Here is a 6,043-nt window from a genome sequence, read left to right on the forward strand (position 1 = left end):
GACATATCACATGATGGCACACAATGAGGCAATTGAATACATAGTCCCATTTGGGCAGTTTAAACAAGGAGAAGAAATATAACCAATGAGTCTCCATTGGCATACAGTAAAAGTAAATACTCAGTAGGTGAAAAGGAAATAAACTTAAAAATAAAAAACTAATAAAAAAAACTTTAATTGGGCACCAGAGATTATGGCTTTTCTTTTTCCTTTGTCATTAATGCAACAAAGATGGGACAAAAGTCTTATAGTCTTAGAGTAGAAAAACATTAATCCACATGTCAGCTCTGGCTTGCTGTCTCATTTGATGTAATTGTTATGTCATAACAAAAACAATTTGCTCCAGTTACTCCATTACATCTGCATAATATTACAAAACTGAACTGAAACTGCAGTTTCAGTGGCTGCTGATATGCTGCTGACAGGTCAAAAAACAAAACCTTGGTGTGAATATTTATCATTGTCTCTTGCTGTGAGCTTTTGTGGAGCTCCTGCACTGTGTGGCTCCACTCTTTTCCATAAATATGTCATTTGCAAAACTGGTCATGAATATGCCTCAGCATCAGTTATATATTCAGTCATATGTGCAGCAGCTCGCACAGAGGTTTGCCACTTTCATTACAGCTACAAGATACAGTGACGTCTCAGTACAAACAAGATCTGATAAAAAGGTACAGTATGTGTCTGTATTTATTAATTAACCAATGTTTATGTGTGTGTATGTGCAGTGTATATAACAAAATTATTATTATTAATTTATGAGTGCTGTTCTGATGTTCTTCTGTGTTTCTTGTTATCAGTTCAGCTCAATAATGCTGCCTCATTACAAGCACCTGTCCAACCAGTCTGCCTCCGACGGATTTGTCTGGGAAGAATTTGATTTTAAGATGTGTAACGATCATGAAGTGGGCATACATATTTGGGCTTCTTTTACAATGGTATGCTTTGTCTTTGGTTTTCCTGCATCTGTTGCCATCCTGTGGGAGTTACTGAAGAAGCACAGGAGAGGAACTCCCTTAACACCAAATGATATCTTCATGCTGAACCTCTCTACCATGGATATGGTCTTCTTAGTTTTTGTCCCACCTGGAGTATTGAATCATCTCATCTGGCACATTTGGGTGATTGAAGCGACTTGGAACTGTGTTTATGCCTTGAACTTGTGTGGGAGACCCCTTCTGATGGCTTGTATCTGTCTGGACTGCTATCTGGCGGTGGTTCATCCAGTCATCTACCACAAGAAGAAAAGTCTGACTCCCAGGATCGTGATGGCTGGTGTTGTTTGGACTTTGACGGTTGCCACTGGAATTGCTTACACTCTTTTTCACAGTTTGTACTACACCATGTTGCCCACCGTGCCATTTATTATAGCTCTTGTAATAATTGTAATCTGTGATTCCTTCATACTCCATACATTGATTAGGTCTGACCCAGGCAGAAAAAATGTCCACCCACAGAAGCAAAGAGCCATTCAGATCCTTATCAACAGCCTGGTGATAGCAGCCATTTCCTACCTTCCTCCAGTACTTCTCTGTGCATTTGCGAGGTATGTGTTGACTAATGAAGTTATCTCCAGGTGCACTATTGTTATTCCGATAACCATTACTTCCACTTTAGGATCTGCTGTCATGCCAATACTCTATCTAAATAATCTTGGGAAATTGGATCGTTTCAGACCCTGCAAAAAGTCTTAATTCATGTTTCCGCTACTCATCTCTCCTTCTCCCTCTTGAGAAATCAGGTGCTGTAGAAGGTCAAATTCAGTTGGATGTTTGAGTTTCACTGTGCAGAGTTTGACACTAGAAGGCTGTTTTCACATTCATCTGCCAAAGTTGGAAATACTCTGTGTCTGAGTATCTGAGTTCAAGGCGTTTACTTATGAGCATCATCTGTGTCACTGAAAATTGAAATGAAAAATATTTACATATTCAAGGATTCTGAATTTTTCAATAATGGAAAAGGAGTATAAGTCAAGGATTTTTGACAAGGTAACTGAACATGTTTTATATGGATAAAACATGCCAGGTAATGTAATGTTAATTAATGTTAATTTTTACATTGGTTATTCTGTTCTATTCTATTCTATTCTATTCTATTCTATTATGATGATAATGATTGTATTTTTATATTATCATCATATTATTTTATTATTATTATATTATTATTATTATTATTGTAATATTGCTGTTACACCATATATTTAATATCGTAATTATTAAATTGTATTATATTATATTGTTGATAGTGTTATTATATTATTATCATATTATTTTATTATTATATTATTATTATTATTATTGTAATATTGCTGTTACACCATATATTTAATATCGTAATTATTAAATTGTATTATATTGTATTGTTGATAGTGTTATTATATTATCATCATATTATTTTATTATTATATTATTATTATTATTATTGTAATATTGCTGTTACACCATATATTTAATATCGTAATTATTAAATTGTATTATATTATATTGTTGATAGTGTTATTATATTATCATCATATTATTTTATTATTATATTATTATTATTATTATTGTAATATTGCTGTTACACCATATATTTAATATCGTAATTATTAAATTGTATTATATTATATTGTTGATAGTGTTATTATATTATTATCATATTATTTTATTATATTATTATTATTATTATTATTATTATTGTAATATTGCTGTTACACCATATATTTAATATCGTAATTATTAAATTGTATTATATTGTATTGTTGATAGTGTTATTATATTATTATCATATTATTTTATTATTATATTACTGCAATGGTATCGCTGTTTCACACCCACACATACCCTACTTAATCTAATCTCAACTCCTGGATTCTTATCATATCATCACATACATCATAACTGCATCATGTTTTTGTTTGTATGTCTGTCTATTACGTCTATTTTATTTAAATTCACTCTTCTTTTTGTCACGTTACGAAAAAAAGAAAAAGAAAAAACATGCCAGACACAATTTATTATTCCAAGCAGAGGATTTCCTAAAACATTTCTGGAGGGGCTCTTTAACTTTCCAGGAATTTCAATCAGCTCAGATATGTTAAAATGACCCCAAATCAATTCTCAGATAAAGCTTTATCCCTGACTCATGTTGTTATTATGTGATAATGTTTAACATTGTAAATGTTCAATGTTCTGTTGTTCTTGCATGATGTTTTTTTATTTATTGTCATATGACATATGCGTGTTGTATGCTTTACATGTATGTTTTGTTTTGTGCTAAAAAAAAAGTTAAATTGAAATAACTGCAGTTATTACATATTAAAATATGTTTTTGGACCCTGTATATTTGATTGAATGTTAATATTAAAAATAGGAATAAATAGCTGTAATCTGTCTCACAAAGTAAAACTTATAATAAAGCTGCTGAACTGGTGTCAACTGTCATAGAAAAACCACAGTTTTTATTCTCTGTACTACATTTCATACTGTGCATTTTGGATGAACTCACACTGTATAACCTTGGACATGTAGCCATCTAGCATGTATGCTAATCAGAAAATACTGACTTGAATATGCAAGTGACACTGAGGATCATTTTTCCAATCTTGGTCTGTACCAGTGTTTTTATAAACAAGGAATCATGTGGACTCCAGCTGTGTTTTTAGAAGTACTGGATAAGGAGTTAATGTGATATAAACTGTTTAGGCTGCATTAAAATGAAGTTTTTTCTGCCTCACTGAACAGTTAGAGGTCAAAGGTCAAGGGGTTGACCTCGATCCAGTTTCTTTAACCAGCAGAACAACCTGCTGTTATTTACTACATTCACATGAGACGTTATGACATGCGTAGTGTAACTGTTGTAGAAGCTGATTGAGCTAACTTTCTTTTTGAGTATTATATACACACATAAACGGAGCATGTATCTAATCAGTATAAAGCAGTGGGAAGAGGTGATTAAAAGTATGCATGACCAGAAATAACCACAACCAGAATTACTTCCTACTTTGATGAAGGTGAAAAGAAAAAGTAATTTAGCTTTAAAAATTTCTAAACAATGAGTTGGTCTCTCCTCCTTGATACACGATTGCTGTAGTTTTACTTACCATCACTGGGTGGCAGTAGCAGCTTGTTGTGCACAGTAACCTGCAGTAACATAGTGCAAGCAAAACTATGTAGTCTGTTAAACTGACCAAACTGAAAGGACAGGTTCACAATTTTTCAAGTCAGGTAATAGTCATGTAACCAAATTAACATTGACACATTTTTCTTGCTGTAACCATTCCTCCTGCTCTTACTGACCATTTAGAGATCCCTTCATAATAGACTTTTAATGTAAGTGATGGGGGACAAAATCCAAAGCCCTTCTTCTGTGCAAAAATGTGTTTTAAAGTTTATCTGAAGCTAATATGAAGCTTCAGCTGTCCAAATTAATCAAATCAAGACAATATATTTCAAAGGTACTGTTTTCAAGTGCCAAATGCCCTCTTTTTGTTACAATACTTCCACTGCAGATGAAGAGGAAAACACTGTCGAGACACAAAGAGGGAATTTTTTTTACTAAAAAGACTAGTCTAATGTTTTAGTACAGTCTGTATGAAAAGGAGGAATGATGACAGCGAGTACAACCTGCCTCATCATATGGGCACCTGACTACTGTTTTTAGACAGGCTTAAAAAATTGTGAACCTGTCCTTTAATACATTCAGTCAATACTTCACAATTAAAGTCAGTTTTTAATCATAATGGTCAGGACAGGAAGTCATCACAGAGTAATGGACCAATTTTTCATACCATGATTGATCAGTCGTTTGATTTAATCCAGTTTTGGGAAACTGAGGGGGAAGAGAACTGAAGTTTGGGATTTCTGGCAAGTTTTTCAGTTTATGTTAAGGAATGATCAGAGCACAGGTTGGAGGTTTAATTGTTTTTTATGCTTTGAAGAACACACAGCGTATGCACACAATTCCATATAAAAATGACCATTTCTTCATAAAATATTCTCTTATGTATTTACTCCCCCCCCTCTCTATCCACAGTAGAGCAACCGGTCACAATGTATCCAATCAAATTAGCTACCAAAATGATTGACTTATTTATATATACACACACACTACGCATTTACATTATCGGACTTACTGACCAAACTGGTAGAAAGGATGCATTAAAAAACATTCACATGAAAAGTACAAAAGATACATTTTCTTCAAAATGTAAATTACAGATATTTAATTCTATAAAACCTTCAGCACACTCCCGTTAGTTTTTTCCTTAATTCCTCTCAGTCACATCAGACTTTAAAACACACTTTTATAGATAGTAACACCTATAAAAGCAGCCACAGGCACCTTTTTTCATTTGGTTTACGCCCCGTCTGCTCAATCTCATTGCAATACAGTTTAAAATTACCCAATAAACATGAATATTCTTGACATTTAGCAGATTCCAACCTGAAAGTCCTGTATTTATTTAGTGCACTGCCATGGTTTTATGTCTACCCATCTGTAAAAGAGCAAAACCTTTCTAATGAGGACGGCAAGTAGATGTTTGTTTTTTCTCGTCTGTCAGATTCCAACAGAGACGTCTAAAATGAACAATTTATACAAAAATGACACTACAGTGTAAACACCAGTACATTAGTTGATTGTATTTAAAGGTGTGCATCACATTCTCAAAAAGGAAGAGGGAACATCTATGAGCTGTGCTATAAAATAGTACATTGTTATGATCCTGGGAAAACCTTGCATCTCCAGCAGAGGTGACGTCCACATTTGAAGGTACACATTGACTTTGTTTTACCAAAAGATTCCTCCCATCTTATGGTTGATGGTTTAAAATTCAACTTTTGGAAATTTGGGGGGATTAATGGCACCTATGGGTGCTGTCCCAAAGTCAAGGGCAGGGGCTTTGAATACTTTCCTTATGGGTTGAGAAAATACTACATCAAATGATCTTTTAAAAACTTTTTATATACCACAGGATCAATGCAAAAAAAGCATGGTCAATCTTAAAGGACATGTTCACATTTTTTTCAAGTCTGTCAGGTGCACATAATTACAGCAAATGCTG

Source organism: Thunnus maccoyii, chromosome 20 (genome assembly GCF_910596095.1).
Source record: "Thunnus maccoyii chromosome 20, fThuMac1.1, whole genome shotgun sequence".
NCBI lineage: Eukaryota > Metazoa > Chordata > Actinopteri > Scombriformes > Scombridae > Thunnus > Thunnus maccoyii.